Genomic DNA, 9,465 nt, shown 5'->3' on the forward strand with positions numbered 1-9,465 from the left:
GGTTTTGTTTAAGTAAAGGAAATGGCTTTGAAAAGAGTAATTGATTACATGTCTCGGATTGGCTTAGATCCTATTTTATTACTCAATTCCAAAAGCGAATGTTTTAATGATTTTAAATGAATTTGGTGGAATGAGTTATGTTATTCTCCCCTAAAGGCTTGAGACTCTGTCGAGAAACTTTTGTTATTAAATCCCCTTGTTAGATGGATGATTTTGAATGTTTCAAAATAAATCTTTAACTTACCATGGTTATAAAAGTTGTGGAAAGAGGATGCCGAGAGTGGCATTGTTTTTAAAAGGGGAACTTACTTTGAGTAAAAGTGGCTTATGAGCCTGAGATGATTTGAGAAACGAGATTTCTAAAGCCAAGGCTGAAAAGAGTTGAAACTTGATTTCAAAGTGAAATGGCTTGAGAAAAGTAATTTATGGCTTAAATGCCGATTTTGTGAATTTGATGATGTTGAATGATGGAAGTGCTGTTTTGTTATGGGTCGGAATGGCTTTGTACGATTATGAATATTGGCTGGTTCTGGATTGAACCGTGAGCCAGAATGGCTGTGTATGATATTGATTTATGGCTGATTGCCGAATGAGTTATGGGCCGTATGGCTGACTATGAATTATGAATTTAAGCTGGATGACTAAGATGGATGTTGATCCATGGCTGGGACTGAATGAATATATACTTAAGATACCTGGGTAGTAGCAAGGGTTGTGGTTCGTCCCACTTGCTCCAGGTCAGAGACTGTGACGCCTGGGTAGTAGTGGTAGTAGTGGTGATTCCACTCGTTCCAGGTTGAGCTTTTAAACACCCACCTGGGAAGTAGCCACATTAGTGGTTATTCCACTGGCTCTGGGTTGAGCGGGTAATAGCAATGGGGTTGTAGCTCAAACCTACTTGCTCTGCGAGGGGTGTTTCTGTCCATGGTTAGCTACCAGGACGTGTCGGGTTGGCTATATAACCGACAGATGATATCATCAGCCACTAGGGACATGCATGCATCATATGCATTTATGTGACATTGTTTGGGTGTGCATATTGTACTTGGTTTGCCTATGTGATTAACTGCTAATTGTTCTACTTGCAATAATTGTTTGTTTGTGCTTACATCTTCTTATTTGTGTTTGCTACTGGGATTCTGTTGGACTGTGGTGATTGGTTGATGGTTGGATTGTTTGGGCCTAGGGCCGTGGTTGGAATGAGATAAACCGATGGTTGATTTCGGTTTGTATTTTTGGTTTGGAATAAGATATGAAAGGCTATTTTGTTTTAGCATAGATAAACCGCTTTGAAAGGCTTTTGAGTTTTTGAGAATTGAATGGTTCCTCTTTCAGAAAAGATTTCCGACTTTACTTTTATTGTAAACTGTTATTTTTGAAAAGAGGCATAAGACGGTTATTAATCACTGGTGCGGTTATCTCCACGTATCCTATTACAGTAATTCCCAAAAACCCTCTATTGAGAACCCTTTCGAGGATGATGTTCTCACCCCTTACATTTTTCCCTTTTCAGGATATGGCGCAGAAGTTACGAAGGGTTTATTTAGTTGTTGTTGAGATACTTTGTATTGCTTTAGATTATTATTTATTGTACCCTCACTTTTATCTTGAGATGTTCTGTAAGAGGGTTAGGAATTGTATTGGGTAATATTTGTAGTATTATTTATATATATGTATGTATATGTATATGGTGTACTCTTGATGAGCTTTTGTAAGTTGTATGGTATCTATGGATGTACGTTATCAAACGAAAGTAATTTTTGGAGCGGTATTGCGGTTTAAAGTTTTAAACAGGCTCATATTTTAGTATTAAATAGTATAAGTGTTGTTGTAATGTCCGAGCTATCAGAGTTGCGCAGCCGGAAGTGTGAGCTTTGGTAGTTAGGGTGTTACATTATAGTATCAGAGCAGTCCTTCCTGTAGAGCCTGAGGATTGGACTGGCTATGCTTCAATTGCATACTCTGAACGTTTGTCATGTATTAGGTCTTGTCAAATGACGAGAATTAGAGCTTTATGCACATGACGGTCTATTGATTAACGCTGTTAGTCTTGCATTGCATAATTTCTGATATTAAGTTTGGCCGGCTTAATACTAGTGAATTATGTACATGAGAGCACTGATGGGTTATCATAGGCGATATACGAGTTTCGAGTAAAGCGAATCGCGGGTTTTGGGAACGTTGGAAACTATTTCTCGAGGCTATTCAGTTGTGTGTCTTGAATTCTATTCGAGTCGACCTATTCTTTCGTATCCTAACTTGAAGTTCTTGGTTACTAATCCTTTTGAAAAGTAGCTTGATTTTTCAACTTTATTCCTCTATTCATATGCAATCCTGTTTGAACTTAATTGCATATGCTTGGTTGAAATCCTTGTTGTATCTACCTTTCTCTGATTGAGTTCTTCTTGATTCATGTATCATTTGATATGACTTTGAACTTGTCCTTCTGCGCTGTGCATTTTAACTCCGGGTTCTGAGTCCATTAATAGAGAAATTATTGATTCAATTTTCCTCTTATTTAACAGTGATTGTAGCCAATTTTGAGATTTTTATGAAAATTGTTAAAAAGATATATACTTTTCTATAGGTGCAACTTTGAAGATTTCTTATATAGTTTAACAATTGTCTATTTCTAATACCTCGTGTGAGCTTTTACTGTATTATGGAACTGCACTTACTTTAAATACAAATTGACTTTCTAATAATTTTACTATAGTTCTAAGACACATTTTCATTTGATTATGTATTTGGATATTTTTCAAAAATTTGGAAAGGAAAGCTTTTACACTTTCATCCCGGTTGAGTTTCGTTTGATAAGCTTTACTTAACTTATTTTGAATTGAGTTTGATTTAGCATGCTATATGGTTTATGCCATTGTTGTTCTTTTGAGAATGTTGGACTCATAGCTTTCTATCTCCATGAACGTCATGTTTGACTTTGTTTTTAACTGACCTTTTACACCTTGTGAACGTTACTATTGATCTTGGTTTTTATTTTCTTGTGAATCTCATTCCTATATGAGTTAGTTTGATTCGTTTCAAAATGGTGCATCGTTTATCCTCTCATTGTCTTTACCAGAGTTTTAGTCAAAGATTTATCCTTGAGAAGTTACTAATGGTTGAGTTGTCTTTTCTATGACTTCTGTATTCTTTTATCTTGAATATTATTGTGAGATGGTGATTTCAAGTATACTTTTGGAGTCTTGTTTTGAATTTTATAAAGTAGATTGAATTCTCTTTGAAGAAGCTCTAAATCGAACTTATTTTTTTTAGTTGCTTGGTTACAATTGAAACCATTGTTCAATCTTTGACAAAGTTGATTTAAATTGGGCATGCACTATTTTAAACGAAGTTTTGAAAGCTTTCTTGTTTATTGGAAACTGGTTTGTCTGTAATGCAACACTTAATTCCTTTACCAATTTATAGCAAACTTTTACCTCGGATTTCCTTTTCTAAATAGAGCTTAACTTTCTCTTTCGACTTCGCTAAGATTTTTATACACGCTTGTTTGAATATGGACTTTGGAGATTTTTGAACAAGCATTTGATTCTTCTTCCGAGTTTTATGATTGCTTTTGGTTAAGTTGTGCACCTAATTATTTTTCTAAAATATTTGAGGAGATAATTTAGCCTTTAGCCAAACTTGTGTGCACCTTGTTTTTAAAATTCTGCATGATCTGTTTCAACATAAAAATTGTATTACAGCAAAGCCATGTTATTGCTTTTGTTATTCTCTTGGAGAATGTTTGTTACTTAACTTTTCTTTTAAATTGCGAAGTAATTTTTCCGCAAGTTTTCGATTCTTTTATGAACAATGTATTCGGGAGTATTTCTAATCGTGCTCTTGAGTTCTGTGAGCTTTGTCTTGGGTCTGAGATATTCTTTTCTGTAGACCTCACACTTCTTCGATTCAACTTGGATTTGTTTTAAAATATTGCGTTGAATTTTCTTTTTATTGGTCCTGTTGGATTTCTTTGATACAAGGGTTATTTTTGAAGTTGTCAATCGATTAATTTCTAGCAAACTTCATTGGTTGAGTGTCTTTGTTACCTGGATTGGATGCATTTTCCCAAATCTATGAGTATTATTCTTGACATGTGTCTTTCCTTTCTGAATCTGGTACCCTTCTGAGTAGACTCGAGAATTGTTTTGATATCACGTGCGACTTGTAGACATAGTAATGCGATGCGTTAGTTCTCTAAGACGTGATATGTATATACAGAAACTGGAACGGTAGGTGTACCATGTTACGAGTTGTGGGTGTTTTGTCCCTTACAAACGAGTTTGTGGGTGTTAGGCATATGATTGGCTATGAGGTTGTAAAATGTTTGGTGGAGTTGGGAAAGTGAAGTTCTGAAGTGGGAACAAGATTCGTCAACGAATTATCCCGCTGTTTAAATACAAACATGCCTTGCAGCCTTTTACCACATTAATTACCACTTTACTTTGCGAACACCTATCTTGATTTGCACCCTATTTTGGCACCTCAAGTTTTTGTAAAGCCTTGAGATTACGTGACCTTGTGCATTGAGCCTATCTTGTAAAGTTTGCCTTGCAATCACATTCCTACCTTTGTATCCTTATGCATACGATAATCCAAGTATTTGAAAATCATACATATGTTTATATTTTGAGATATTTTTGCTTATTCCTTAAATGTGTTCAAGGGTGAACTGTTATGAGATTTCTTTCATTTTGTACCAATTTTCGAGGACGAAAATTTTTATAAGGTGGGTAGAATGTAAGGCCCAGAACCTTTGAAAAGCCTTTTTATGATCAAGTCTCAAATCATATAGTTATTTATAGCCTTAATTTCAGAAATTGTTTTATTAAAGATAATTAAGGCAAGTTTTGATTTATTGAAATTGAGACGAGTTATGATCTTTATCCAATTTTATAATTATTGGGTTATTTTCTATATTTAAATTATAAAGTTAGCAGTTATGAAACAATATAGATTTTATATGATTTGGATTAAATAATTAATATTTTTAAATATTAATACTGCTACTTTGGAAAATAAAGGATTTAATTATATTATTTTTGGTTATTTGATTTGGGTATTTTATTGAAAGTAATTTGTAAAAATAGAAGAGCAAATAGTATTTTTCCATATACTATTAGTGTTGGATTTACATTGGGTTCCAATTACTATATTATTCCCAATTTTATGTGAAATTACCAAAATGCCCCTAACCCTAATTTTTGAAAATAAAACCCTAACTCTGAAACCCTAACCCATGACCCATGACCTGGTTTCCCCACAACTGCTGTAGCCCTCCCTTCTAACAGCAGCACACACACACACACACACACACAAAGCTTCTTTTCTCTCTGAAAGAACGAAAAAGAAAGAAGAATGGGGGTAAGGGGAAGGGGCCGCAGAATAAGGGAGAAGGAGAGGAAGACTCGCGCCGGCGTGCTAGTCTCACCACCGCCATCGCGCCGCCGTCCTGCTCAACGCTGCCGTCCCATCTTGCCGCGTCGTCGTGCCACGCCTTGAGGGCTGTCACGCAAGGGAAGAGAGAAGAGAACGTGCCGCCGCGCCCTGCCGTCGACCCACGTCTCGCCGTCGCGCCACCGTCCCCGTGCCACCGTCATTCGGTCCATCCGTGAGTCGCCGAGCCAGGCTGAGAGAAAGGGAGACGCGCGAAGGAGAGAACGGATCTAAGGCCGAGCTGAGGTCCAACCACCGCGTCGGAGTCCATCCGCGTCGCCATCGTATGCACCGTGACCTCCAGCCGCACCGTTGCCAGTCGTGCTTACTCTGCCACCGTGAAGCCCAGCTGTTGTTGGGAACCTTGTCGCTGCTCATGGGGTGCGCCGGTAAGCCTCTGCTGCCGGAAAATGTCACTGCTGCACCGACCACCGCCGCAGGTGACGCTGTTGGAAAGGGGAGCTGCACCTCTGTGTTTATGGCTGCCGGAGAAGTGGCTGTGGCTACCGGAACCACACCGGAGCTTCTGGCCATTTCTGCCACCCCGCTGCCGTTGCCGGAAAACGCCTCTGCCGCCGTCGAGATCCAATGCTAGTAAGGGTTTCGAATTTGGTTTTCGTTTCTTGTGAGATTCTGGAGTTTTATTGTTGCGGCATGTTGGTTTCAGTCACCGTTGCCAGAGTTGGGTCTCCGCAGCCGCTGGAGGTGGCTGTCGGGGACACCGCCCAACCGGTTCAGAGGGCACTGCGGTCCGGTTCAACCGTTCTTAGTTTTAGTAAGTATTCCTATTTCGAAAGCTCTGCGTTAGTGTTCTGTTCTATGTAATAAAGTAATTGTAATGTTGATGGTTCTAGGAGTTAGAATCCGAGTTTACTTGTGGCGTTGAGGTTGTTTCTACTTTTGAGAAAGACACGCGGAACCTGGGTTTTGATTGTCGATTTCGGGTTGAGGCAGAAAGGACACTGTGACGCGTTTGGGTTATGGATTTGCGTTTTGAGGTAGGGGCACTTTCCAAACACTATGTTTTATGTCTTGGAATTATTACATATGGATACTGATGTGAGATATTATGTATTTGGTGATTGTATCTGCCTTATGTATTATTTAATTGACTCGAATGATTATGGATATTGATTTGGCTGAATTGTTGTGCGGCTTGTGAAATGTAATGTTTTGTAGTTGATTCTTTAAAGATTTGAAATCTGAGTTTAATCCGCTGATGATTGATTTGGTTTGAGTTAATTATTTTGATGATTTGAAAAGTCGAATGCACTTTTGAATTCAGCCTGGTTTACTTTAATTGACTTGGTTTCGGACAAGTGATTTGTTATTGAACCGTTTCTTTAAAGCTTTAGAAATGAGTTAAATCAGTTGATATTGATTCGAGATATTCCAATGAGGCGACTGTTGGATTTAGCTTGATTTTGAATTGATTTTTGGATTCTGGACTGTTGAAAGGGATTGAGGAACGATTTAGTTGGGACTCGAACCGGGTGGCAAAGTCCAAGTTTTAGGGAAGATGCTGCCGAAATTTCTATAAAATCCGAGGCTTTATTTGAAATGTTATTTGGGAAATTTTGAGTTTAATGCCTTTCCTATTTACTCGGAGGATTGTGAATTTAGTGCTTCTCTTATTATCTTTGCTTAGAACGATTATGAAAGCGATGAAGCTATACTTTGAAAGAATTATTGAAAAAGGGGAATCATGATTTCTCCTTGTTTTCCAAGAAGAATAGTATGTTTTTGGGTACAAGTTATTCGGAAGAGAATTTTGCCTTGGGGCTGTTTTAAGAGGTAAAACGGGTTTATGTTTTTCTCTATTAAACATAAAGAGTGTCCATTGGAAGAGTTTTTGTGATTTTAAAAGGAATTGGATTTCGATTGATGAACCTCATTATTTTTACGTTTTGAATAAGATTCAGAGTACCCTTTGAACTCTAGTTTAACACAACAAAAAATAATTCTCTTAGCAGTTTGAAACGCTTCAAATTTAATTATGGAATTGAAGCTGGTTTTGTTTAAGTAAAAGAAATGGCTTTGAAAAGAGTAATTGATTCTATGTCTCGGATTGGCTTAGATCCTATTTTATGACTCAATTCCGAAAGCCAATGTTTTAATGATTTTAAATGAATTTGGTGGAATGAGTTATGTTATTCTCCCCTAAAGGCTTGAGACTCTGTCGAGAAACTTTTGTTATTAAATCCCCTTGTTAGATGGATGATTTTGAATGTTTCAAAATGAATCTTTAACTTACCATGGTTATGGAAGTTGTGGAAAGAGGATGCCGAGAGTGGCATTGTTTTTAAAAGGGGAACTTACTTTGAGTAAAAGTGGCGTATGAGTCTGAGATGATTTGAGAAACAAGATTTCTAAAGCCAAGGCTGAAAAGAGTTGAAACTTGATTTCAAAGTGAAATGGCTTGAGAAAAGTAATTTATGGCTTAAATGCCGGTTTTATGAATTTGATGATGTTGAATGATGGAAGTGTTGTTTTGTTATGGGCCAGAATGGCTGTGTATGATTATGAATATTGGCTGGTTCTGGATTGAACCGTGAGCCGGAATGGCTGTGTATGATATTGATTTATGGCTGATTACCGAATGAGTTATGGGCTGTATGGCTGACTATGAATTATGAATTTAAGCCGGATGGCTGAGATGGATGTTGATCCTTAGCTGGGACTGAATGAATATATACTTAAGATACTTGGGTAGTAGCAAGGGTTGTGGTTCGTCCCACTTGCTCCAGGTCAGAGACTGTGACGCCTGTGTAGTAGCGGTAGTAGTGGTGGTTCCACTCGCTCCAGGTTGAGCTTTTAAACACCCACCTGGGAAGTAGCCACAGTAGTGGTTATTTCACTGGCTCTGGGTTGAGCGGGTAGTAGCAATGGGGTTGTAGCTCAAACCTACTTGCTCTGCAAGGGGTGTTTCTGTCCATGGTTAGCTACCAGGACGTGTCGGGTTGGCTATATAACCGACAGATGATATCATCAGCCACTAGGGACAGGCATGCATCATATGCATTTATGTGACATTGTTTGGGTGCGCATATTGTACTTGGTTTGCCTATGTGATTAACTGCTAATTGTTCTACTTGCAATAATTGTTTGTTTGTGCTTACATCTTCTTATTTGTGTTTGCTACTGGGATTCTGTTGGACTATGGTGATTGGTTGATGGTTGGATTGTTTGGGCCTAGGGCCGTGGTTGGAATGAGATGAACCGATGGTTGATTTCGGTTTGTATTTTTGGTTTGGAATAAGATATGAAAGGCTATTTTGTTTTAGCATAGATAAACCGCTTTGAAAGGCTTTTGAGTTTTTGAGAATTAAATGGTTCCTCTTTCAGAAAAGATTTCCGAGTTTACTTTTATTATAAACTGTTGTTTTTGAAAAGAGGCATAAGACAGTTATTAATCACTGGTGCGGTTATCTTCACATATCCTATTACAGTAATTCCCAAAAACCCTCTACTGAGAACCTTTTCGAGGATGATGTTCTCACCCCTTACATTTTTCCCTTTTCAGGATATGGTGCAGAAGTTACGAAGGGTTTATTTAGTTGTTGTTGAGATGTTTTGTATTGCTTTAGATTATTATTTATTGTACCCTCGCCTTTATCTTGAGATGTTCTGTAAGAGGGTTAGGAATTGTATTGGGTAATGTTTGTAGTATTATTTATATATATGTATGTATATATATGGTGTACTCTTGATGAGCTTTTGTAAGTTGTATGGTATCTATGGATGTATGTTATCGAACGAAAGTAATTTTTGGAGCGGTATTGCGGTTTAAAGTTTTAAACAGGCTTATATTTTAGTATTAAATAGTATAAGTGTTGTCGTAATGTCCGAGCTATCAGAGTTGCGCAGTCGGAAGCGTGAGCTTTGGTAGTTAGGGTGTTACACCACCCGGTGGGAATAATGGTGATCTACAAGAAGACGGGTGTAAAAGCAAGGTTTGGGACCCTGGAATTCATTCCCACAATCAACACTCTTAGGGCCTTGTCACTTGCTTCAACTTGCTCAAAGGCG

The sequence above is a fragment of the Arachis duranensis genome, chromosome 4 (assembly GCF_000817695.3).
Source record: "Arachis duranensis cultivar V14167 chromosome 4, aradu.V14167.gnm2.J7QH, whole genome shotgun sequence".
Lineage (NCBI taxonomy): Eukaryota > Viridiplantae > Streptophyta > Magnoliopsida > Fabales > Fabaceae > Arachis > Arachis duranensis.